The sequence below is a fragment of the Pseudophryne corroboree genome, unplaced genomic scaffold (assembly GCF_028390025.1).
Source record: "Pseudophryne corroboree isolate aPseCor3 unplaced genomic scaffold, aPseCor3.hap2 scaffold_429, whole genome shotgun sequence".
In the NCBI taxonomy this organism is placed as follows: domain Eukaryota; kingdom Metazoa; phylum Chordata; class Amphibia; order Anura; family Myobatrachidae; genus Pseudophryne; species Pseudophryne corroboree.
The window spans coordinates 209,662-237,658 of record NW_026970061.1 but is presented as its reverse complement, the minus strand read 5'-3'; the positions used below and the strand labels follow the sequence as shown (position 1 = coordinate 237,658).

At 40.0% G+C, this 27,997-nt stretch overlaps 3 non-coding genes and 1 pseudogene across 3 annotated transcripts; 1 reads left to right on the top strand and 3 right to left on the bottom strand.

Annotated features, from left to right (window-relative positions):
- Positions 1–581: 581 nt before the first annotated feature.
- On the bottom strand, positions 582–744 carry LOC135025909 (U1 spliceosomal RNA). Its single transcript, XR_010222593.1, has one exon. It is a non-coding gene; the product is annotated as a U1 spliceosomal RNA (small nuclear RNA).
- A 152-nt stretch (positions 745–896) lies between these two features.
- On the bottom strand, positions 897–1,060 carry LOC135026031 (U1 spliceosomal RNA). The gene has a single exon (XR_010222700.1). It is a non-coding gene; the product is annotated as a U1 spliceosomal RNA (small nuclear RNA).
- Positions 1,061–14,148: 13,088 nt separating this feature from the next.
- LOC135025922 (U1 spliceosomal RNA) lies at positions 14,149–14,311 on the top strand. The gene has a single exon (XR_010222605.1). It is a non-coding gene; the product is annotated as a U1 spliceosomal RNA (small nuclear RNA).
- A 3,252-nt stretch (positions 14,312–17,563) lies between these two features.
- On the bottom strand, positions 17,564–17,742 carry LOC135025969 (U1 spliceosomal RNA; annotated as a pseudogene).
- Between the last annotated feature and the right edge of the window lie 10,255 nt (positions 17,743–27,997).

Here is a 27,997-nt window from a genome sequence, read left to right as displayed (position 1 = left end):
CACAAGGGAACTCTCATCTGGAGACAACAACTGCAGGGAGAACACATATTTTCAGATGAACATGGGAGGGCAGAAGGCTGCCTAATACTGAAGCACCCCCAAACAACAAACCAAATGCAACAACTAGTACAAGCATTCCTGGGGGAAGTTCTGCAGAAGATGGATTTGCATACGGTGATGTCATCCAAGCAGTGGGCCAAAGTTGGCTGGAACCCTCATATGCATATGAAAAGAGAAAAGGGGTATGCAGGGCATGGCGGCCTTTTGCGGCGCTTGGATGACCCTTAGTTCGCATTAAACACCCCCACCCTCCTTCGGTGTGGGGCTCATGTTGACAATGCCCCAGCCCCTGAAGCATTCAAGCTGATTTCTTACAGCAGCTTGGCACTGTAACAGCTCCAGAGCTGCTCTGTAAGGCAAGTAAAAGGGTGTGTAGTTTGCATTGTGCATTGGAAGGCACAAAGTAAGCAGACAGGAGGAGAAGTCAGGATAGTGCACAAGGGTATAAAAGGGAGGGGCTCAAGAAAAAAGAAGTGGAAACAGACAGCAAACTAGGCTGGAGAGAGACCTGAGACAAAGAGATCTGAATTATACGAGAGCCGACCAGGGGAAACACAAATTATGCAGTCAAGTTTCCCACATTTGGGGAAATCGCAGGGGCAGCACACCCAGAGTGCAATGGGTGAGCCTTGCCCTGGGAGAAACACCTTCATGATCATAGTATCTCACCTGGCAGGTAAGTAGGAGTTGGGCTTGAGCTGGGGAGGGTCGCTGCTCGGGCACCCCCCTGTCAAGTGAAGGAGATCCAACTGAGGCAGCACAAGGGAACTCTCGAAAGAAGAACAAGGCTAGAGGAAGATCTGAAACAAAGAAATCTGACTTTTACCAGAGCTGACCAGAGGAAAACACAAACACAGTCCCCCACTACCACAAATAATGCAGTCGAGTTACCCACATTTGGGGAAATCACAGGGGTCAGCATACCCAGAATGCAATGAATGAACCTCACCCTGGGAGAATAATCTTCATGACCATGGTATCTCCTATGCAAAATAAGTATGATTTGGGATAGGGCTGGGGAGGGCCGCTGCTCAGGCACATCTCTGTCAAGTAAAGGAGATTCAACTGAGGCAGCACAAGGGAACTCCAGCATCCTCTACAGACTAAGAGAAAAGGATTTACCGGTAGGTATTAAAATCCTATTTTCTCATACGACCTAGAGGATGCTGGGGTCACATTAAGAACCATGGGGTTATACCAAAGCTCTTGAACGGGTGGAAGAGTGCGTACGACTCTGCAGCACCGAATGACCCAACTTGAGGTTATCATCGGCAAGGATGCAGTGGCGTTAATGTTTCCTGGTGTCAACCTGTATTATTTCAGTAGATATTGAAATGAGGATGCATCTTGCTGCCTTTCCAATGAAGCAAGTTTAATTTAGTAATAGGTGAAAAACCATCCCTACAAAGATGTTAATCAGATACTTGGCTTTGTGGACACTTTTCAGAGAACAAATTTGTTAGCATAAAAATAAAGCCAGAAAATGAAGAGCTGTTTAATCACTCAAATGGATTTTTTTGCCAGCATATTTCTTTTTCTCTGCAAACCACTGCTAAATTGTGCTTCCTAGCTGTTTTTATAAAATCACTGAATCAAATCTAACTCTGATTACATCAGAGAAGGCCAGGTACCCTACACCATAACAGGGGTTTTTGAAATTTTGACTTGTCTACTTAAAGATCACCAAAATCTGATAACAAGGTCAATTACATCCCTGGGTGGGATTGAACCACCAACCCTTTGGTTAATAACCAATCACACTAACCAATTGCGCCACAGAGACACTTTGCAAAAGTCCATACTGACAAAGGCTAATAAGCATTCATCTAGAACGTTTCCTAGAAAAACTTTAAAAAGTCAATAATCTGGAGAGTTTTTGTAAGATGTTTCTTCCATCAACCAACGAAGAAACACATTGTTACTTTCCCATGATGAGTGAGTGCTTCAAGATCTCTTGCACTTACATGTGCAGCAGAGTACTGTAATGAAAGCATGCTGGGTTCATAACCCAGAGGTAGGCAGATTGAAACTATCCTCTGCTATATGCATTTTTTTTTTGTTAATTAAAGTAATCCAAAACTGGGATTGATATTTTTTCTCTTTTATTTTTACTTAAAGTACAATAACTTTTACCATTTTAATATGTTTTAATAGTATATTGACAGTATTGTTTTCTTTCAAAAATCCACTTAATTTTCTTTACCCGATTATTAAAATGGTAATTGACAAAAACAAACTACATTGTCACCAGAAGAGCAATACAAAATGTACAAGTGATATATTAAAATCATCTTTCCAGCTTGAATTTCAATGATGCATTGGGGCAACGATTTTGTGAGAAACATCTTCACCCTTAAATAAAGATTTTCTTAATTCCTTACCTGTGTGCTAATTAGATATCACCTTGTTTTCACATTAAACAGACTTCCACATGAGAAAGCAGCAAGGATGCAGTGGCGTTAATGTTTCCTGGTGTCAACCTGTATTATTTCAGTAGATATTGAAATGAGGATGCATCTTGCTGCCTTTCCAATGAAGCAAGTTTAATTTAGTAATAGGTGAAAAACCATCCCTACAAAGATGTTAATCCGATACTTGGCTTTGTGGACACTTTTCAGAGAACAAATTTGTTAGCATAAAAATAAAGCCAGAAAATGAAGAGCTGTTTAATCACTCAATTGGATTTTTCTGCCAGCATATTTCATTTTCTCTGCAACCCACTGCTAAATTGTGCTTCCTAGCTGTTTTTTGATAAAATCACTTAATCAAATCTAACTCTGATTACATCAGAGTAGGCCAGGTACCCTACACCATAAGAGGGGGTTTGAAATTTTGACTTGTCTACTTAAAGATCACCAAAATCTGATGACAAGGTTAATAACATCCCTGGGTGGGATTGAACCACCAACCTTTGGTTAATAACCAAACACACTAACCGATTGCACCACAGAGACACTTTGCAAAAGTACATACTGACAAAGGCTAATAAGCATTCATCTAGAACGTTTCCTAGAAAACTTTAAAAAGTCAATAATCTGGAGAGATTTTGTAAAATGTTTCTTCCATCAACCAATGAAGAAACGCATTGGTACTTTCCCATGATGAGTGAGTGCTTCAGGATCTCTTGCACTTACATGTGCAGCAGAGTACTGCAATGGAAGCATGCTGGGCCCATAACCCAGAGGTAGGCAGATTGAAACTATCCTCTGCTATATGCATTTTTTTTTGTTAATTAAAGTAATCCAAAACTGGGATTGATATTTTTGCTCTTTTATTTTTACTTAAAGTACAATAACTTTTACCATTTTAATTTGTTTTAATAGTATATTGACAGTATTGTTTTCTTTCAAAAATCCACTTAATTTTCTTTACCCTATTATTAAAATGGTAATTGACAAAAACAAACTACATTGTCACCAGAAGAGCAATACAAAATGTACAAGTGATATATTAAAATCATCTTTCCAGCTTGAATTTCAATGATGCATTGGGGCAACGATTTTGTGAGAAACATCTTCACCCTTAAATAAAGATTTTCTTAATTCCTTACCTGTGTGCTAATTAGATATCACCTTGTTTTCACATTAAACAGACTTCCACATGAGAAAGCAGCAAGGATGCAGTGGCGTTAATGTTTCCTGGTGTCAACCTGTATTATTTCAGTAGATATTGAAATGAGGATGCATCTTGCTGCCTTTCCAATGAAGCAAGTTTAATTTAGTAATAGGTGAAAAACCATCCCTACAAAGATGTTAATCAGATACTTGGCTTTGTGGACACTTTTCAGAGAACAAATTTGTTAGCATAAAAATAAAGCCAGAAAATGAAGAGCTGTTTAATCACTCAATTGGATTTTTTTGCCAGCATATTTCTTTTTCTCTGCAAACCACTGCTAAATTGTGCTTCCTAGCTGTTTTTATAAAATCACTGAATCAAATCTAACTCTGATTACATCAGAGAAGGCCAGGTACCCTACACCATAACAGGGGTTTTTGAAATTTTGACTTGTCTACTTAAAGATCACCAAAATCTGATAACAAGGTCAATTACGTCCCTGGGTGGGATTGAACCACCAACCTTTTGGTTAATAGCTGTACACACTAACTGATTGCGCCACAGCGACACTTTGCAAAAGTACATACTGACAAAGGCTAATAAGCATTCATCTAGAACGTTTCCTAGAAAAACTTTAAATAGTCAATAATCTGGAGAGTTTTTGTAAGATGTTTCTTCCATCAACCAATGAAGAAACACATTGGTACTTTCCCATGATGAGTGAGTGCTTCAGGATCTCTTGCAATTACATGTGCAGCAGAGTACTGTAATGGAAGCTCGCTGGGTCCATAACCCAGAGGTAGGCAGATTGAAACTATCCTCTGCTATATGCATTTTTTTTTGTTAATTAAAGTAAACCAAAACTGGGATTGATATTTTTGCTCTTTTATTTTTACTTAAAGTACAATAACTTTTACCATTTTAATTTGTTTTAATAGTATATTGACAGTATTGTTTTCTTTCAAAAATCCACTTAATTTTCTTTACCCGATTATTAAAATGGTAATTGACAAAAACAAACTACATTGTCACCAGAAGAGCAATACAAAATGTACAAGTGATATATTAAAATCATCTTTCCAGCTTGGATTTCAATGATGCATTGGGGCAACGATTTTGTGAGAAACATCTTCACCCTTAAATAAAGATTTTCTTAATTCCTTACCTGTGTGCTAATTAGATATCACCTTGTTTTCACATTAAACAGACTTCCACATGAGAAAACAGCAAAGATGCAGTGGCGTTAATGTTTCATGGTGTCAACCTGTATTATTTCCGTAGATATTGAAATGAGGATGCATCTTGCTGCCTTTCCAATGAAGCAAGTTTAATTTAGTAATAGGTGAAAAACCATCCCTACAAAGATGTTAATCAGATACTTGGCTTTGTGGACACTTTTCAGAGAACAAATTTGTTATCATAAAAATAAAGCCAGAAAATGAAGAGCTGTTTAATCACTCAATTGTATTTTTCTGCCAGCATTTTTCTTTTTCTCTGCAACCCACTGCTAAATTGTGCTTCCTAGCTGTTTTTTTATAAAATCACTTAATCAAATCTAACTCTGATTACATCAGAGAAGGCCAGGTACCCTACACCATAAGAGGGGGTTTGCAATTTTGACTTGTCTACTTAAATATCACCAAAATCTGATCACAAGGTCAATTACGTCCCTGGGTGGGATTGAACCACCAACCTTTTGATTAATAGCTGAACACACTAACCGATTGCGCCACAGAGACACTTTGCAAAAAGAATATACTGACAAAGACTAATAAGCATTCATCTAGAACGTTTCCTAGAAAAACTTTAAAAAGTCAATAATCTGGAGAGTTTTTGTAAGATGTTTCTTCCAGCAACCAATGAAGAAACACATTGGTACTTTCGCATGATGAGTGAGTGCTTCAGGATCTCTTGCACTTACATGTGCAGCAGAGTACTGCAATGGAAGCATGCTGGGCCCATAACCCAGAGGTAGGCAGATTGAAACTATCCTTTGCTATATGCATTTTTTTTTTGTTCATTAAAGTAATCCAAAACTGGGATTGATATTTTAGCTTTTATTTTTACTTAAAGTACAATAACTTTTACCATTTTAATTTGTTTTAATAGTATATTGACAGTATTGTTTTCTTTCAAAAATCCACTTAATTTTCTTTACCCTATTATTAAAATGGTAATTGACAAAAACAAACTACATTGTCACCAGAAGAGCAATACAAAATGTACAAGTGATATATTAAAATCATCTTTCCAGCTTGAATTTCAATGATGCATTGGGGCAATGATTTTGTGAGAAACATCTTTACCCTTAAATAAAGATTTTCTTAATTCCTTACCTGTGTGCTAATTAGATATCACCTTGTTTTCACATTAAACAGACTTCCACATGAGAAAGCAGCAAGGATGCAGTGGCGTTAATGTTTCCTGGTGTCAACCTGTATTATTTCAGTAGATATTGAAATGAGGATGCATCTTGCTGCCTTTCCAATGAAGCAAGTTTAATTTAGTAATAGGTGAAAAACCATCCCTACAAATATGTTAATCAGATACTTGGCTTTGTGGACACTTTTCAGAGAACAAATTTGTTATCATAAAAATAAAGCCAGAAAATGAAGAGCTGTTTAATCACTCAATTGTATTTTTCTGCCAGCATTTTTCTTTTTCTCTGCAACCCACTGCTAAATTGTGCTTCCTAGCTGTTTTTTTATAAAATCACTTAATCAAATCTAACTCTGATTACATCAGAGAAGGCCAGGTACCCTACACCATAAGAAGGGGTTTGCAATTTTGACTCGTCTACTTAAATATCACCAAAATCTGATCACAAGGTCAATTACGTCCCTGGGTGGGATTGAACCACCAACCTTTTGATTAATAGCTGAACACACTAACCGATTGCGCCACAGAGACACTTTGCAAAAAGAATATACTGACAAAGACTAATAAGCATTCATCTAGAACGTTTCCTAGAAAAACTTTAAAAAGTCAATAATCTGGAGAGTTTTTGTAAGATGTTTCTTCCAGCAACCAATGAAGAAACACATTGGTACTTTCGCATGATGAGTGAGTGCTTCAGGATCTCTTGCACTTACATGTGCAGCAGAGTACTGCAATGGAAGCATGCTGGGCCCATAACCCAGAGGTAGGCAGATTGAAACTATCCTTTGCTATATGCATTTTTTTTTTGTTCATTAAAGTAATCCAAAACTGGGATTGATATTTTAGCTTTTATTTTTACTTAAAGTACAATAACTTTTACCATTTTAATTTGTTTTAATAGTATATTGACAGTATTGTTTTCTTTCAAAAATCCACTTAATTTTCTTTACCCTATTATTAAAATGGTAATTGACAAAAACAAACTACATTGTCACCAGAAGAGCAATACAAAATGTACAAGTGATATATTAAAATCATCTTTACAGCTTGAATTTCAATGATGCATTGGGGCAATGATTTTGTGAGAAACATCTTTACCCTTAAATAAAGATTTTCTTAATTCCTTACCTGTGTGCTAATTAGATATCACCTTGTTTTCACATTAAACAGACTTCCACATGAGAAAGCAGCAAGGATGCAGTGGCGTTAATGTTTCCTGGTGTCAACCTGTATTATTTCAGTAGATATTGAAATGAGGATGCATCTTGCTGCCTTTCCAATGAAGCAAGTTTAATTTAGTAATAGGTGAAAAACCATCCCTACAAATATGTTAATCAGATACTTGGCTTTGTGGACACTTTTCAGAGAACAAATTAGTTAGCATAAAAATAAAGCCAGAAAATGAAGAGCTGTTTAATCACTCAATTGGATTTTTTTGATAGCATATTTCTTTTTCTCTGCAACCCACTGCTAAATTGTGCTTCCTAGCTGTTTTTATAAAATCACTGAATCAAATCTAACTCTGATTACATCAGAGAAGGCCAGGTACCCTACACCATAACAGGGGTTTTCGAAATTTTGACTTGTCTACTTAAAGATCAACAAAATCTGATAACAAGGTCAATTATGTCCCTGGGTGGGATTGAACCACCAACCTTTTGGTTAATAGCTGTACACACTAACTGATTGCGCCACAGCGCAAAAGTACATACTGACAAAGGCTAATAAGCATTCATCTAGAACGTTTCCTATAAAAACTTTAAATAGTCAATAATCTGGAGAGTTTTTGTAAGATGTTTCTTCCATCAACCAATGAAGAAACACATTGGTACTTTCCCATGATGAGTGAGTGCTTCAGGATCTCTTGCACTTACATGTGCAGCATAGTACTGTTATGAAAGCATGCTGGGTCCATAACCCAGAGGTAGGCAGATTGAAACTATCCTCTGCTATATGCATTTTTTTTTTTGTCAATTAAAGTAATCCAAAACTGGGATTGATATTTTTGCTCTTTTATTTTTACTTAAAGTACAATAACTTTTACCATTTTAATTTGTTTTAATAGTATATTGACAGTATTGTTTTCTTTCAAAAATCCAATTAATTTTCTTTACCCGATTATTAAAATGGTAATTGACAAAAACAAACTACATTGTCACCAGAAGAGCAATACAAAATGTACAAGTGATATATTAAAATCATCTTTCCAGCTTGAATTTCAATGATGCATTGGGGCAACGATTTTGTGAGAAACATCTTCACCCTTAAATAAAGATTTTCTTAATTCCTTACCTGTGTGCTAATTAGATATCACTTTGTTTTCACATTAAACAGACTTCCACATGAGAAAACAGCAAAGATGCAGTGGCGTTAATGTTTCCTGGTGTCAACCTGTATTATTTCCGTAGATATTGAAATGAGGATGCATCTTGCTGCCTTTCCAATGAAGCAAGTTTAATTTAGTAATAGGTGAAAAACCATCCCTACAAAGATGTTAATCAGATACTTGGCTTTGTGGACACTTTTCAGAGAACAAATTTGTTATCATAAAAATAAAGCCAGAAAATGAAGAGCTGTTTAATCACTCAATTGGATTTTTCTGCCAGCATTTTTCTTTTTCTCTGCAACCCACTGCTAAATTGTGCTTCCTAGCTGTTTTTTTATAAAATCACTTAATCAAATCTAACTCTGATTACATCAGAGAAGGCCAGGTACCCTACACCATAAGAGGGGGTTTGCAATTTTGACTTGTCTACTTAAATATCACCAAAATCTGATCACAAGGTCAATTACGTCCCTGGGTGGGATTGAACCACCAACCTTTTGGTTAATAGCCTCACACACTAACTGATTGCGCCACAGCGACACTTTGCATAAGTACTTACTGACAAAGACTAATAAGCATTCATCTAGAACGATTCCTAGAAACATTTTAAAAAGTCAATAATGTGGAGAGTTTTTGTAAGATGTTTCTTCCATCAACCAATGAAGAAACACATTGGTACTTTCCCATGATGAGTGAGTGCTTCAGGATCTCTTGCACTTACATGTGCAGCAGAGTACTGTAATGGAAGCATGCTGGGTCCATAACCCAGAGGTAGGCAGATTGAAACTATCCTCTGCTATATGCATTTTTTTTGTTAATTAAAGTAATCCAAAACTGGGATTGATATTTTTGCTCTTTTATTTTTACTTAAAGTACAATAACTTTTACCATGTTAATTTGTTTTAATAGTATATTGACAGTATTGTTTTCTTTCAAAAATCCAATTAATTTTCTTTACCCGATTATTAAAATGGTAATTGACAAAAGCAAACTACATTGTCACCAGAAGAGCAATACAAAATGTACAAGTGATATATTAAAATCATCTTTCCAGCTTGAATTTCAATGATGCATTGGGGCAACGATTTTGTGAGAAAAATCTTCACCCTTAAATAAAGATTTTCTTAATTCCTTACCTGTGTGCTAATTAGATATCACCTTGTTTTCACATTAAACAGACTTCCACATGAGAAAGCAGCAAGGATGCAGTGGCGTTAATGTTTCCTGGTGTCAACCTGTATTATTTCAGTAGATATTGAAATGAGGATGCATCTTGCTGCCTTTCCAATGAAGCAAGTTTAATTTAGTAATAGGTGAAAAACCATCCCTACAAAGATGTTAATCAGATACTTGGCTTTGTGGACACTTTTCAGAGAACAAATTTGTTAGCATAAAAATAAAGCCAGAAAATGAAGAGCTGTTTAATCACTCAATTGGATTTTTTTGCCAGCATATTTCTTTTTCTCTGCAACCCACTGCTAAATTGTGCTTCCTAGCTGTTTTTATAAAATCACCGAATCAAATCTAACTCTGATTACATCAGAGAAGGCCAGGTACCCTACACCATAACAGGGGTTTTCGAAATTTTGACTTGTCTACTTAAAGATCAACAAAATCTGATAACAAGGTCAATTACGTCCCTGGGTGGGGTTGAACCACCAACCTTTTGGTTAATAGCCATACACACTAACTGATTGCGCCACAGCGACACTTTGCAAAAGTATTTACTGACAAAGGCTAATAAGCATTCATCTAGAACGTTTCCTATAAAAACTTTAAATAGTCAATAATCTGGAGAGTTTTTGTAAGATGTTTCTTCCATCAACCAATGAAGAAACACATTGGTACTTTCCCATGATGAGTGAGTGCTTCAGGATCTCTTGCACTTACATGTGCAGCAGAGTACTGTAATGGAAGCATGCTGGGTCCATAACCCAGAGGTAGGCAGATTGAAACTATCCTCTGCTATATGCATTTTTTTTGTTAATTAAAGTAATCCAAAACTGGGATTGATATTTGTGCTCTTTTATTTTTACTTAAAGTACAATAACTTTTACCATTTTAATTTGTTTTAATAGTATATTGACAGTATTGTTTTCTTTCAAAAATCCAATTAATTTTCTTTACCCGATTATTAAAATGGCAATTGACAAAAACAAACTACATTGTCACCAGAAGAGCAATACAAAATGTACAAGTGATATATTAAAATCATCTTTCCAGCTTGAATTTCAATGATGCATTGGGGCAACGATTTTGTGAGAAACATCTTCACCCTTAAATAAAGATTTTCTTAATTCCTTACCTGTGTGCTAATTAGATATCACCTTGTTTTCACATTAAACAGACTTCCACATGAGAAAACAGCAAAGATGCAGTGGCGTTAATGTTTCCTGGTGTCAACCTGTATTATTTCCGTAGATATTGAAATGAGGATGCATCTTGCTGCCTTTCCAATGAAGCAAGTTTAATTTAGTAATAGGTGAAAAACCATCCCTACAAAGATGTTAATCAGACACTTGGCTTTGTGGACACTTTTCAGAGAACAAATTAGTTAGCATAAAAATAAAGCCAGAAAATGAAGAGCAGTTTAATCACTCAATTGGATTTTTCTGCCAGCATATTTCTTTTTCTCTGCAACCCACTGCTAAATTGTGCTTCCTAGCTGTTTTTTTATAAAATCACTTAATCAAATCTAACTCTGATTACATCAGAGAAGGCCAGGTACCCTACACCATAACAGGGGGTTTGAAATTTTGACTAGTCTACTTAAAGATCACCAAAATCTGATAACAAGGTCAATTACATCCCTGGGTGGGATTGAACCACCAACCCTTTGATTAATAACCAAACACACTAACCGATTGCGCCACAGAGACACTTTGCAAACTTACATACTGACAAAGGCTAATAAGCATTCATCTAGAACGTTTCCTAGAAAAACTTTAAAAAGTCAATAATCTGGAGAGTTTTTGTAAGATGTTTCTTCCATCAACCAACGAAGAAACACATTGGTACTTTCCCATGATGAGTGAGTGCTTCAGGATCTCTTGCACTTACATGTGCAGCAGAGTACTGCATTGGAAACATGCTGGGCCCATAACCCAGAGGTAGGCAGATTGAAACTATCCTCTGCTATATGCATTTTTTATTGTTAATTAAAGTAATCCAAAACTGGGATTGATATTTTTGCTCTTTTATTTTTACTTTAAAGTACAATAACTTTTACCATTTTAATTTGTTTTAATAGTATATTGACAGTATTGTTTTCTTTCAAAAATCCACTTAATTTTCTTTACCCTATTTTTATAATGTTAATTGACAAAAACAAACTACATTGTCACCAGAAGAGCAATACAAAATGTACAAGTGATATATTAAAATCATCTTTCCAGCTTGAATTTCAATGATGCATTGGGGCAACGATTTTGTGAGAAACATCTTCACCCTTAAATAAAGATTTTCTTAATTCCTTACCTGTGTGCTAATTAGATATCACCTTGTTTTCACATTAAACAGACTTCCACATGCGAAAGCAGCAAGGATGCAGTGGCGTTAATGTTTCCTGGTGTCAACCTGTATTATTTCAGTAGACATTGAAATGAGGATGCATCTTGCTGCCTTTCCAATGAAGCAAGTTTAATTTAGTAATAGGTGAAAAACCATCCCTACAAAGGTGTTAATCAGAGACTTGGCTTTGTGGACACTTTTCAGAGAACAAATTTGTTAGCATAAAAATAAAGCCAGAAAATGAAGAGCTGTTTAATCACTCAATTGGATTTTTTTGCCAGCATATTTCTTTTTCTCTGCAACTCACTGCTAAATTGTGCTTCCTAGCTGTTTTTATAAAATCACTGAATCAAATCTAACTCTGATTACATCAGAGAAGGCCAGGTACCCTACACCATAACAGGGGGTTTGAAATTTTGACTTGTCTACTTAAAGATCACCAAAATCTGATAACAAGGTCAATTACGTCCCTGGGTGGGATTGAACCACCAACCTTTTAGTTAATAACCATACACACAGACTGATTGCGCCACAGCGACACTTTGCAAAAGTACATACTGACAAATGCTAATAAGCATTCATCTAGAACGTTTCCTAGAAACATTTTAAAAAGTCAATAATGTGGAGAGTTTTTGTAAGATGTTTCTTCCATCAACCAATAAAGAAACACATTGGAACTTTCCCATGATGAGTGAGTGCTTCAGGACCTCTTGCACTTACATGTGCAGCAGAGTACTGTAATGGAAGCATGCTGGGTCCATAACCCAGAGGTAGGCAGATTGAAACTATCCTCTGCTATATGCATTTTTTTTTGTTAATTAAAGTAATCCAAAACTGGGATTGATATTTTTGCTCTTTTATTTTTACTTAAAGTACAATAACTTTTACCATTTTAATTTGTTTTAATAGTATATTGACAGTATTGTTTTCTTTCAAAAATCCAATTAATTTTCTTTACCCGATTATTAAAATGGTAATTGACAAAAACAAACTACATTGTCACCAGAAGAGCAATACAAAATGTACAAGTGATATATTAAAATCATCTTTCCAGCTTGAATTTCAATGATGCATTGGGGCAACGATTTTGTGAGAAACATCTTCACCCTTTAATAAAGATTTTCTTAATTCCTTACCTGTGTGCTAATTAGATATCACCTTGTTTTCACATTAAACAGACTTCCACATGAGAAAGCAGCAAGGATGCAGTGGCGTTAATGTTTCCTGGTGTCAACCTGTATTATTTCAGTAGATATTGAAATGAGGATGCATCTTGCTGCCTTTCCAATGAAGCAAGTTTAATTTAGTAATAGGTGAAAAACCATCCAAGAGCTGTTTAATCACTCAATTGGATTTTTTTGCCAGCATATTTCTTTTTCTCTGCAACCCACTGCTAAATTGTGCTTCCTAGCTGTTTTTATAAAATCACTGAATCAAATCTAACTCTGATTACATCAGAGAAGTCTAAATACCTAACACCATAACAGGGGGTTTGAAATTTTGACTTGTCTACTTAAAGATCACCAAAATCTGATAACAAAGTCAATTACATCCCTGGGTGGGATTGAACCACCAACCTTTTGGTTAATAGCCATACACACTAACTGATTGCGCCACAGCGACACTTTGCAAAATTACATACTGACAAAGGCTAATAAACAATCATCTAGAACGTTTCCTAGAAAAACTTTAAAAAGTCAATAATCTGGAGTGTTTTTGTAAGATGTTTCTGCCATCAACCAATGAAGAAACACATTGGTACTTTCCCATGATGAGTGAGTGCTTCAGGATCTCTTGCACTTACATGTGCAGCAGAGTACTGCAATGGAAGCATGCTGGGCCCATAACCCAGAGGTAGAAAGATTGAAACTATCCTCTGCTATATGCATTTTTTTTGTTAATTAAAGTAATCCAAAACTGGGATTGATATTTTTGCTCTTTTATTTTTACTTAAAGTACAATAACTTTTACCATTTTAATTTGTTTTAATAGTATATTGACAGTATTGTTTTCTTTCAAAAATTCACTTAATTTTCTTTTCTGTGTGCTAATTAGATATCACCTTGTTTTCACATTAAATAGACTTCCACATGAGAAAGCAGCAAGGATGCAGTGGCGTTAATGTTTCCTGGTGGTAGTGGGGTACTGTGTTTGTGCTTTCCTCTGGTCAGCTCTGGTAAAAGTCAGATTTCTTTGTCTCAGATCTTCCTCTAGCCTTGTTCTTCTTTCGAGAGTTCCCTTGTGCTGCCTCAGTTGGATCTCCTTCACTTGACAGGGGGGTACCCGAGCAGCGACCCTCCCCAGCACTAGCCCAACTCCTACTTACCTGCCAGGTGAGATACTATGATCAGGAAGGTGCTTCTCCCAGGGAAAGGCTCACCCATTGCACTCTGGGTGTGCTGCTCCTGCGATTTCCCCAAATGTGGGAAACTTGACTGCATAATTTGTGTTTCCCCTGGTCGGCTCTCGTATAATTCAGATCTCTTTGTCTCAGGTCTCTCTCCAGCCTAGTTTGCTGTCTGTTTCCACTTCTCTTTTCTTAAACCGCTCCCTTCTATGCCCTTGTGCACCTTAATTAAATCTAACTCTGATTACGTCAGAGAAGGCCAGGTACCCTACACCATAAGAGGGGGTTTGAAATTTTGACTTGTCTACTTAAAGATCACCAAAATCTGATCACAAGGTCAATTACATCACTGGGTGGGAACCTTTTGGTTAATAGCCCATGTAAGTGCAAGAGATCCTGAAGCACTCACTCATCATGGGAATGTACCAATGTGTTTCTTACAAAAATTCTCCAGATTATTGACTTTTTAAAGTTTTTCTAGGAAACGTTCTAGATGAATGCTTATTAGCCTTTGTCAGTATGTACTTTTGCAAAGTGTCGCTGTGGCGCAATCAGTTAGTGTGTATGGCTATTAACCTAAAGGTTGGTGATTCAATCCCACCCAGGGACGTAATAGACCTTGTTATCAGATTTTGGTGATCTTTAAGTAGACAAGTCAAAATTTCAAACCCCCTCTTATGGTGTAGGGTACCCGGCCTTCTCTGATGTAATCAGAATTAGATTTGATTAAGTGATTTTATAAAAAACAGCTAGGAAGCACAATTTAGCAGTGGGTTGCAGAGAAAAAAAATTATGCTGGCAGAAAAGTCCAATTGAGTGATTAAACAGCTCTTCATTTTCTGATTTTATGTTTATGCTAACAAATTTGCTCTCTGAAAAGTGTCCACAAAGCCAAGTCTCTGATTAACACCTTTGTAGGAATGGTTTTTCACCTATTACTGAATTAAACTTGCTTCATTGGAAAGGCAGCAAGATGCATCCTCATTTCAATGTCTACTGAAATAATACAGGTTGACACCAGGAAACATAAACGTCACTGCATCCTTGCTGCTTCCTCATGGGGAAGTCTGTTTAATGTGAAAACAAGGTGATATCTAATCAGCACACAGGTAAGGAATTAAGAAAATCTTTCTTTATGGGTGAAGATGTTTCTCACAAAATTGTTGCACCAAGGCATCATTGAAATTCAAGCTGGAAAGATGATTTTAATATATCACTTGTACATTTTGTACTGCTCTTCTGGTGACAATGTAGATTGTTTTTGTCAATTACCATTTTAATAATCGGGTAAAGAAAATTAATTGGATTTTTGAAAGAAAACAATACTGTCAATATACTATTAAAACAAATTAAAATGGTAAAAGTTATTGTACTTTAAGTAAAAATAAAAGAGCAAAAATATCAATCCCAGTTTTGGATTACTTTAATTAATAAAAACAATGCATATAGCAGAGGATAGTTTCAATCTGCCTACCTCTGGGTTATGGACCCAGCATGCTTCCATTACAGTACTCTGCTGCACATGTAAGTGCAAGAGATCCTGAAGCACTCACTCATCATAGGAAAGTACCAATGTGTTTCTTCATTGGTTGATGGAAGAAACATCTTACAAAAACTCTCCACATTATTGACTTTTTAAAATGTTTCTAGGAAACGTTCTAGATGAATGCTTATTAGCCTTTGTCAGTATGTACTTTTGAAAAGTGTCGCTGTGGCGCAATCAGTTAGTGTATAAGGCTATTTACCAAAAGGTTGGTGGTTCAATCCCACCCAGGGACGTAATTGACCTTGTTATCAGATTTCGGTGATCTTTAAGTAGACAAGTCAAAATTTCAAACCCCCTCTTATGGTGTAGGGTACCTGGCCTTCTCTGATGTAATCAGAGTTAGATTTGATTAAGTGATTTTATAAAAAAAACAGCTAGGAAGCACAATTTAGCAGTGGGTTGCAGAGAAAAAGAAAAATGCTGGCAGAAAAATCCAATTGAGTGATTAAACAGCTCTTCATTTTCTGGCTTTATTTTTATGCTAACAAATTTGTTCTCTGAAAAGTGTCCACAAAGCCAAGTCTCTGATTAACACCTTTGTAGGGATGGTTTTTAACCTATTACTAAATTAAACTTGCTTCATTGGAAAGGCAGCAAGATGCATCCTCATTTCAATGTCTACTGAAATAATACAGGTTGACACCAGGAAACATTAACGCCACTGCATCCTTGCTGCTTTCTCATGTGAAAGTCTGTTTAATGTGAAAACAAGGTGATATCTAATTAGCACACAGGTAGGGAATTAAGAAAATCTTTATTTAAGGGTGAAGATGTTTCTCACAAAATCGTTACCTCAATGCATCATTGAAATTCAAGCTGAAAAGATGATTTTAATATATCACTTGTACATTTTGTATTGCTCTTCTGGTGACAATGTAGTTTGTTTTTGTCAATTACCATTTTAATAATAGGGTAAAGAAAATTAAGTGGATTTTTGAAAGAAAACAATACTGTCAATATACTATTAAAACAAATTAAAACAGTAAAAGTTATTGTACTTTAAGTAAAAATAAAAGAGCCAAAATATCAATCCCAGTTTTGGATTACTTTAATTAACAAAAAAAATGCATATAGCAGAGGACAGTTGCAATCTGCCTACCTCTGGGTTATAGGCCCAGCATGCTTCCATTGTAGTCCTTTGCTGCACATGTAAGTGCAAGAGATCCTGAAGCACTCACTCATCATGGGAAAGTACCAATGTGTTTCTTCATTGGTTGATGGATGGAACATCTTACAAAAACTCTCCAGATTATTGACTTTTTAAAGTTTTTCTAGGAAACGTTCTAGATGAATGCTTATTAACCTTTGTCAGTATGTACTTTTGCAAAGTGTCTCTGAGGCGCAAACAGTTAGCGTGTTCAGTTGTTAACCAAAAGGTTGGTGGTTTAATCCCACCTAGGGACGTAATTGACCTCGTTATCAGATTTTGGTGATCTTTAAGTAGACAAGTAAAAATTTCAAACCACCTCTTATGGTGTAGGGTACCTGGCCTTCTCTGATGTAATCAGAGTTAGATTTGATTAAGTGATTTTATAAAAAAAACAGCCACGAAGCACAATTTAGCAGTGGGTTGCAGAGAAAAAGAAATATGCTGGCAGAAAAATCCAATTGAGTGATTAAACAGCTCTTCATTTTCTGGCTTTATTTTTATGCTAACAAATTTGTGCTCTGAAAAGTGTCCACAAAGCCAAGTATCTGATTAACACCTTTGTAGGGATGGTTTTTCACCTATTATTAAATTAAACTTGCTTCATTGGAAAGGCAGCAAGTGATGTCATCCAAGCAGTGGGTCAAAGTTGGCTTCAAACCTCGTCTGCTTATGAAAAGAGAAAAGGGGTATGCAGGGCATGGCGGCCTTTTGCGGTGCTTGGATGACCCCTAGTTCGCATTAAATAATGCAGTCGAGTTTCCCACATTTGGGGAAATCACAGGGGTCAGCATACCCAGAATGCAATGAATGAACCGCACCCTGGGAGAACAGTCTTCATGACCATGGTATCTCCTATGCAAAATAAGTATGATTTGGGATAGGGCTGGGGAGGGCCGCTGCTCAGGCACATCTCTGTCAAGTAAAGGAGATTCAACTGAGGCAGCACAAGGGAACTCTCATCTGGGGACAACAACTGCAGGGAGAACACATATTTTCAGATGAACATGGGAGGGCAGAAGGCTGCCTAATACTGAAGCACCCCCAAACAACAAACCAAATGCAACAACTAGTGCAAGCATTCCTGGGGGAAGGCCTGCAGCAGATGGATTTGCATATGGCGATGTCATCCAAGCAGTGGGTCAAAGTTGGCTTCAACCCTCGTCTGCATATGAAAAGAGAAAAGGGGCGTGCAGGGCATGGCGGCCTTTTGCGGCACTTGGATGACCCCCTAGTTTGCATTAAACACCTCCACCCTCCGTCGGTGTGGGGCTCATGTTGGCTATGCCCCAGCCCCTGAAGCATTCAAGCTGATTTCTTGCAGCAGCTGGGCACTGTAACAGCTCCAGAGCTGCTCTGTAAGGCAAGTAAAAGGGTGTGGGCCCTGCAGCACTACCTGTAGTTCGCATTGTGCGAGACCCCTAGTTCGCATTAAACACCCCCACCCTCCTTCGGTGTGGGGCTCATGTTGGCCATGCCCCAGCCCCTGAAGCATTCACGCTGATTTCTTGCAGCAGCTGGGCACTGTAACAGCTCAAGAGCTGCTCTGTAAGGCAAGTAAAAGGGTGTGGGCCCTGCAGCACTACCTGTAGTTTGCATTGTGCATTGGAAGGCACAAAGTAAGCAGACGGGAGGAGAAGTCAGGATAGTGCACAAGGGTATAGACGGGAGGGGCTCAAGAAAAAAGAAGTGGAAACAGACAGCAAACTAGGCTTCCAATGCACAATGCAAACTACAGGTAGTGCTGCAGGGCCCACACCCTTTTACTTGCCTTACAGAGCAGCTCTGGAGCTGTTTAATCACTCAATTGGATTTTTCTGCCAGCATAATTTTTCTCTTACGTCCTAGAGGATGCTGGGGACTCCGTAAGGACCATGGGGGATAGACGGGCTCCGCAGGAGACATGGGCACTTAAAGAAAGACTTTAGATCTGGGTGTGCACTGGCTCCTCCCTCTATGCCCCTCCTCCAGACCTCAGTTTACTACTGTGCCCAGAGGAGACTGGGTGCTTTTCAGGGAGCTCTCCTGAGTTTCCTGACAGAAAGTATATTTGTTAGATTTTTTTATTTTCAGGGAGCCTGCTGGCAACAGACTCCCTGCATCGAGGGGCGGAGGGGAGAGATGCACACCTACTTCTGTGAGTTGATAGGCTCTGCTTCTTAGGCTACTGTACAGCATTAGCTCCAGAGGGATCGGTACGCAGGTCTCACCCTCGCCGTCCGTCCCAGAGCCGCGCCGCCGTCCCCCTCGCAGAGCCGGAAGATAGAAGCCGGGTGAGTATGAGAAGAAAAGAAGACTTCAGAGGCGGCGGAAGACTTCATGATCTTCACTGAGGTAACGCACAGCAGTAAAGCTGTGCTCCATTGCTCCCATACACCTCACACACGGCAGTCAGTGTAAGGGTGAAGGGCTCAGGGGGGACGCCCTGGGCAGCAATATAGACCTCTCTTTGGCAAAATAAATATATATGCAGCTAGGCACTGTATATATATATATAAGAGCCCCCGCCATTTTTTTACTATATTTGAGCGGGACAGAAGCCCGTCGCTGAGGGGGTGGGGCTTCTCCCTCAGCACTCACCAGCACCATTTTCTCCACAGCACCGCTGAGGGGAAGCTCCACGGACTCTCCCCTGCTTATACCACGGTAGAAAGAGGGTCTTAAAGAAGAGGGGGGCACATAATTAGGCGCATATATATATGGAAATACAGCGCTACTGGGTAAACATAAAATTATTGTGTTTTTTTCCTGGGTCATATAGCGCTGGGGTGTGTGCTGGCATACTCTCTCTCTCTGTCTCTCCAAAGGGCCTTGTTGGGGAACTGTCCTCAGATAAGAGGATTCCCTGAGTGTATGGTGTGTCGGTACACGTGTGTCGACATGTCTGAGGTAGAAGGCTCTCCTAGAGAGGAGCAGGAGCAAATTAATGTGGTGTCTCCATCGACAACGCCGACACCTGACTGAATGGATATGTGAAATGTTTTAAGTGCTAATGTAAACTTATTACACAAGAGATTAGACAAAGCTGAAGCTAGGGAACAGTCAGGGAGTCAACCCATGCCTGTCCCTATGTCGCAGGGACCTTCGGGGTCTCAAAAGCGCCCACTATCCCAAATAGTTGACACAGATACCGACACGGATTCTGACTCCAGTGTCGACTACGATGATGCAAAGTTACAGCCAAAATTGGCTAAATGTATTCGATATATGATTATTGCAATAAAAGATGTTTTGCACATCACAGAGTCCCCTGTCCCTGACACGAGGGTACACATCTATAAGGGAAAGAAACCTGAGATAACCTTTCCCCCCCTCACATGAGTTGAACGAATTATGTGAAAAAGCTTGGGAATCTCCAGACAAAAAGCTGCAGATTCCCAAAAGGATTCTTATGGCGTATCCTTTCCCGCCAATGGACAGGATACGGTGGGAATCCTCCCCTAGGGTGGATAAAGCATTGACACGCTTATCCAAAAAGGTAGCGCTGCCATCCCAGGATACGGCTACCATCAGGGACCATGCTGACCGCAAGCAGGAGGTTACCCTAAAGTCCATTTACACACATTCTGGTACCTTACTCAGACCGGCAATTGCGTCGGCCGGGGTTGTAGCGCGGTGGCAGCATGGACAGATACCTTATCAGCAGAGATTGAGACCCTAGATAAGGATGCTATGTTATTGACCATAGGGCATATAAAAGATGCTGTCCTATATATAAGAGATGCTCAAAGTGACATTAGTCTACTGGGTTCTAGAATAAACGCTATGTCAATTTCTGCTAGACGAGTCCTATGGACCCGGCAATGGACAGGTGATGCCGACTCAAAAAGGTATATGGAGGTTTTACCTTACAGGGGTGAGGAATTGTTTGGGGAAGGTCTCTCGGACCTAGTCTCCACAGCTACAGCTGGTAAATCAAATTTTTTGCCTTATATTCCCTCACAGCCTAAGAAAGCACCACATTATCAAATGCAGTCCTTTCGATCACAGAGAAACAAGAAAGTACGAGGTGTGTCCTTTCTTGCCAGAGGTAAGGGCAGAGGGAAGAAGCTGCACAACACAGCTAGTTCCCAGGAACAGAAGTCCTCCCCGGCCTCTACAAAATCCACCGCATGACGCTGGGGCTCCGCTAAAGGAGTCCGCCCAGTTGGGGGCACGTCTTCGAGTTTTCAGCCACATCTGGGTTCATTCGCAGGTGGATCCCTAGGCAATAGAAATTGTTTCTCAGGGTTACAAGCTGAAATTCGAAGAGGTGCCTCCTCGCCGGTTTTTCAAATCGGCCCTACCATCTTCTCCCCAGGAAAGGGAGATAGTGTTAAATGCAATTCACAAATTGTATCTTCAACAGGTGGTGGTCAAGGTTCCCCTGCTTCAACAAGGAAATGGAAATTATTCGACCCTGTTTGTAGTCCCAAAACCGGACGGTTTGGTCAGACCCATATTAAATTTAAAATCCCTGAACCTATACTTGAAAAGGTTCAAGTTCAAGATGGAATCGCTAAGAGCGGTCATCGCCAGCCTAGAAGGGGGGGATTTTATGATATCTCTGGACATAAAGGATGCATACCTTCATGTACTCATTTATCCACCTCATCAGGCGTACCTAAGATTTGCGGTACAGTATTGTCATTACCAATTTCAGACGTTGCCGTTTGGTCTCTCCAGAATTTTCTCCGAGAATTTTCACCAAGGTAATGATGGAAATTATGGTGCTCCTGCGAAAGCAAGGTGTCACAATTATCCCGTACTTGAACGATCTCCTCATAAAAGCAAGATCAAGAGAGCAGTTGCTGAACAGCGTATAACTTTCACTGAAGGTGTTACAGCAACACGGCTGGATTCTCAATATCCCGAAGTCGCAGTTGGTTCCTACGACTCGTCTGACTTTGCTTGGGCATTATTCTGGATACGGACCAGAAAAGGGTTTATCTTCCGATAGAAAAGGCCCAGGAACTCATGACTCTGGTCAGGAACCTATTGAAACCAAAACAGGTGTCAGTGCATCACTGCACTCGAGTCCTGGGAATGATGGTGGCATCATACGAGGCCATTCCCTTCGGCAGGTTCCATGCGAGGATCTTGCAATGGGACCTACTGGACAAGTGGTCCGGGTCACATCTACAGATTCATCAGTTGATCACCCTGTCCCCCAGGGCCAGGGTATCTCTCCTGTGGTGGCTGCAGAGTGCTCACCTTCTAGAGGGCCGCAGGTTCGGCATTCAGGACTGGATCCTGGTGACCACGAACGCGAGCCTCCGAGGTTGGGGAGCAGCCACACAGGGAAGAAATTTCCAAGGTCTTTGGTCAAGTCAGGAGACTTGTCTTCACATCAACATCCTGGAGCTAAGGGCCATATACAACGCCCTATGTCAAGCGGAGACCTTACTTCGCGACCAACCAGTTCTGATCCAGTCAGACAACGTCACCGCACTAGTTCATGTAAACCGCCAAGGCGGCACAAGGAGCAGAGTGGCGATGGCGGAAGCCACCAGAATTCTTCGCTGGGCGGAGAATCATGTAAGCTGTCAAAGTCAGAAAAATATCACGATGCACACTGCCATATTTGCACCTCATATGTGTCCCTGCTGCGCATGCGTGCGCTCTCCCGTGCGTGCGCATACTCGCTGTTGCGGGCACCCGCAGGCGCACGGTATGCGCATTTACGGTAGAGATTGTGTGCGTCTAGCGGGCGACTCTTTCGTTACATATTTTCACCATATAATGCATTTTGTAAATTATGGTCCCTTTGATAGATTCTGAAAGTTTAGTTAATGTAGTATGTTCCTGGACAGAGAGATCCCTCATTGTTTGATACGAAGGGTCAGACAGGAGTAATACAGTGGTGTTTAGTATCCATCGGAAGAGTATTTAATTAGCAATATTCCGGTGTTGGTTTGAAGCGGATCAATCGCTCGTGCGAATAGTTATGGACATAAGAAGTTTATGAACATTTACTGTATTTGCACTTACTTATCCATGCGGCGGGAAACCCAGTTTCCCTCCCACCTGAGCTGTTGGAAATAGTCACAGCCCACCTGTATGAATCAACCTATGACCTTTTGTTATAATGCGAAGACGAATTCCTGTGTCCAATGAACAATGAGATTGTAGGGACCATTGAATTGTATTGTGTGTGGGGCATAAATAGACAGGCCGATCACATCCAGCACTCACTCTTCATCGGTTATCATTGCTGAAAATCGGGAGCTGGATGTCCAGAGGCGCATGCGATCGTTTCCTTTGTGCGTAAGTTTTCTCCGTAATCATATTGTCTTTTCTTGTTATTATGGGCCATATCTTTCTCTCTCTCTCTTCTCTTTCTCTCATTTTCTCTTAAACGTACTTGTATTGTATTTACTGTGTAGTTACCTGGTTAGTTAGTCTATGTTATATTGTAGTGTATGACTTGTATTGTATTAATTCTTTTGCAAGTATAACATTCATAATATATATATTAGGCGTTGGACCCTAAGCACGGTATTTGTGTATTTCTTATAGTGTTAAGTATTCTCAGAGCGTCGGTGACGCTCGAACAGCTTTTGAGTTAATAAGGTTATACAGTGTTGCATTTACACCCTATCTCTACACTAAGGTTTTACAGCAAATTACATTGTTTGTGGTTTAGACATAAAGGTTTAACATTGTGAGCGTCGGCGCCGCTCGTGATCTCCTCGTGGTCTCGAGCGTCCGCTACGCTGATAGCGTAGCATTACGGTAGTCGCTCACCTATAAGTGTGCCCGATACCAACAGCGTATTCTCGTGAGCGTCTGTATCGCTTGAGCAGCCCGCTCCCGATACAGCGTCCGTTACGCTATAGCGAACCATTACGTTAGTCAGCAGCCAATAGCGTGCCTGCCTGTGATCTCTTGGCCGTGAGCGAACGTGACGCTTGAGCGTCTCGACCACGGCTAAGCGATTGTTACGCAACGAGCGTACCCTTACGGTACTCCATACGCAAATAGCGTACAGTGTTCTTAGACCTCACAAAGGGTTTTAAATAAGATAAATATTTAGCTTTATCAATTGGCGGCTCGTCCTGTCCTTCACATATCTCTGCTAGGTAATTTCAGCAGACATTATCCATCAGCAAAGGGCGGGAGATCATATTCTTCGCAGTGCTGACGGGATAAGCGTCTGTTTCGCTTAGTAAAGGGTGCTGAAGGAATCCGGGAACCGGAGGTAAGAACAACACACTAGTGTCTTTTAAAACTGTTTATTTCTATCTTGCGTACGCACACACGCATATCTGCATTTCTTTTTCATTCGTGTATTTTCATATATCACTCTCCTGTTTGCCATTTTATAATTGATAAAACGTGCTAAGAGAGATTTGTCGCTATTTCATAGTTAAAGTGTAAAAGTAATGCGTTAAGGGATAAAGTGTAAAGCACACACGCAGCTCTACCTAAAGGTAAAAGGAGAGATTGGTGTGTTGCACGGTAGACGACTGAGGATCATCTACATTGATAAAACGTGTTAGTTGTGTTACGGTGGACATTGGTTTTGTATACACGTGTCTCTAACAAAAGGCTGAGACTCGCGTACGCAAAGGCCGACGCACGCAGCGTAAATTATGCAACGGAGCGTCTGGGTACGCCCACGTAACTCAAATCACACGATAGTGTTGATTTTTAAATAGCACAATAAGCGATAAATAGCGCAATAAGCGATAAATATCGCAACAGGCGATAAATAGCGCAACAAGCGATAAATAGCGCAACAGGCGATAAATAGCGCAAATCTATTTTAAATCCGAAATTTAAATTAACAGATCCTTCTCCAAATTTACAACACATCTGGTCTAAAGAAAAATTTCTGCGCAGAAATAGAAATAGAAACAAAAGTGTGTATGTGGTGAGTGAGTGTTTGTTTTTACAATTTTGGGGATTGAACCACAGAAATCATCGAGTTCTCGTGAAGTACATACGTGTAAGTGACATACGTGGTGGCTAGGGAGGCATCTCTGGTTAAACATAAAATTTGAGCATTAGAGTGTAGCAGACCAGGAGGTCATACTGTAACAGACCAGGAGGTCAGACCAGGAGGTCGCATAACAGACCAGGAGGTCCAAGTACAGCAGACAAGGAAGTCCGCTATAGAGACAAGGCACAACACCAAGAAGGGTTGGTGCGACACCCATATAGGCCATAAAAAGCTCAGGCTGAAGGAATTCGCAGCTGCTGAATGTCGATTCCACTGGTCGCTCCGTACATAAGATTAGTTGCTTATGTGCTGAACGATTGTACCGCACGTAATTGTGTGCATTAAGTTAGTCTGACCAGTACCATTTGTGTACAAACCCGGTCATAAAACTATTTGTACATTCTGACGTTATTTGTGTAATTTTTTATTTTCTGAAGGGAAGTTCGCTGGTCACTCAGGAATTGTCCAACAACCAATAGTTACTGGAAAGAGTAAGTGTTCTTCGGATATCTCTCGCATGTTCCAGTAAATAGAGGTTCATAGGGGCCCTGGGTCGAGTACGCCAGCGCTATATCAGTGTGTGGGCGTATTGGTCGGCGTGGGCGAGTGAGTGAGGTGCTCGGTAAACTTCACCGTCAACCTATCTTTTAATATTTTGGTTTTTTGTAAGGGTTCGCTGAAGACCCTGAGATAAAGGTCAGAGGTAGAGCAAGCAACACCTGCAAATTATGGGGGCCAGTTGTTCAGGAAGGGGGCGATCAACCTCGGTTCGGGTTGATTCAGTAAACCGACCAGTCGGGTCGGCAAGGTATGTAATGTGTGAAAAATATGGTTTACATACAGAAATTTTATGTGATGAATGGGAGAGAATGACAGTACATGACGGGGAGAAATTCCCAAGAGTAGGTAGCTTCAGCCCAGAAGTGTTAATGAATTTAAGGAGGAGGATATGTCTCATTAAATCAACAAAGAGACGAATCCAACATTATGATTATTTGCAGCTATGGCAACAGGAGGGTGAAATACAGAGAGGATTGGCTCTGGCGGCGGGATCTGGCCCTATCAGGAAACTGATAGCCACGGCCCCGCCGCCACCATACATATCAGGAGAGAAATTGGTTGCGGAGAATGACGCATCAGGGGGTAACAAACAGGCACTTAGCAACTGTATAAATGTTAAGGATAATGTTAATAAGTTAACCAATGCAAGCATTAACCCGTGCAAGTTGTACCCTGTTTTGAACTTTCCCCAGGAGTGTGATCAAGAGGACGAATCGGCAACAATATCGGCGCTCTCTCTAGCAGCCACTATATCAGAAACGACAGTAGGCACGGCCCAACCCATAAGATTAGTAACAAAGCCCCCTAGCGGAGGGACAGGTGAGGTCGTATCAACGGGTAAGTACGGCACCTTACACTATGCTGAAACCATTTCACCACAGGCTGTAGAATCTACACAGAATGATGTTAGTAGACTTAATCCTGTTAGGGTAATAGCTGTTCCAAATGGGAAAACTGACACATCAGGAGTCACTCCTATCAGGAACATTGCCATGTATATCCCATTTTCCAGAATGGAATTAAGGACCATAGTGTCTGAATTCCCTGACCCCAGAAAATACTTAGTTGCTAGCCAAAAATACATCAGAGACCTAGGAAACACTTTAGAGCCCAATAACAAAGACTGGCAGATATTGCTGAGGGCATGTTTACCCTCCAATGTCGACTCAGCTCAATTTTTAGCTGACTGTGGATTGGATCTGGATGTACCTCTTACAGATGTGTACAACAAAGATAACGTAAAAAGAATAAATTTACAGTTAAAGGAGTATTTCCCAGCTGTAGCCAAATGGAATAGAATTTTTTCCATTAAACAAAAAGAGACAGAAACAGCTGCTGATTATTTTCACCGGGCATTATTAGAAATGGCAAAGTACACTGGCATAGAGGACATTAGGACCAATGCAAACCATCAAGAAGTAGCAGTATCTGTGCTAATGGATGGTTTAAAAGAAGCATTAAAGACAAGGGTACAGACCACGCAACCATGTTGGCGAGGTCTGTCAGTGGCTACTTTGAGAGAGGCTGCTATTGATCACGACCGGAATATCACCAGACACAGGGAGTCGCAAGGTGATAAGTTAATGTCAGTAAGTATACAGGCCCTGACCACAAAACAGCCTGTGTTTATATCACCAAACCCTGTGGGTAAGTCAAATGTGGTAACATGTTATTTTTGTCATAAACAGGGACACATAGCACGAGACTGTAGAGCGAAAAATTCGCAAAGATCTTACCAACCCCCTAGACAACGACACGACACACGACATTGGGAGCAAGGTCCGCAGAGACGGAGTTATGAGCCACATGCAGGAGAAACAAAAAGATACCCCCCGAACAGAGACTGGCAAACTCCTGGCAGTTCCCATTTAACCCCTTCACAAGTAGTTGCTGCCAGCGGGATTCAGGGAGGTCACCATACCCAATAGGGGTGTAGCCATACCTGTAATCTGCAGCCAGTAAAATTGATTGCAAGCCTTGGGAGTGAACCTGAAATTGCAATCAATGTAGCTGGTAAATCATTAAACTTTCTTGTAGACACAGGGGCGGCCAAATCAGTGATAAATTCGACAGTGGGCATGAGAACCACTGGTAAGACAATTCCAGCCATAGGGGTAACGGGAGTAGTCCAGCACTACCCTGTTAGCAAACCAGCCGAGATTACAGTAGGGCCTTTACATACCAAGCATTCCTTTTTGCTGGCTGCATCGGCACCGACTAATCTCCTGGGAAGAGACTTATTGTGTAAAATGGGGTGCGTCATTTATTGTACTCCTGAAGGTGTATTCTTGGACATACCTGAGAATCACGCTCAGGAAGTGCGAGACATGTTAGACTCCCCATCAAAATTAATGTCACATACCATTATGACAAATAGGACTCCATCCAAAGTAGAAGAAATGACATCCCAGATACCAGAGTCACTTTGGACTAAAGATGGACAGGACACTGGATTAATGGCAAACGTAGCTCCAGTAGTTGTACAAGTAAAAGATGGTAGGATAGCTCCAAAAATCCCACAGTACCCTCTGAAGCCAGAGGTGGAGTTAGGAGTGTATCCCGTAATAGAGCGCTTGCTACAACAGGGTATTCTGGTAAGAACGTCCAGCACTGCCAATAGTCCCATCTTCCCTGTGAAAAAG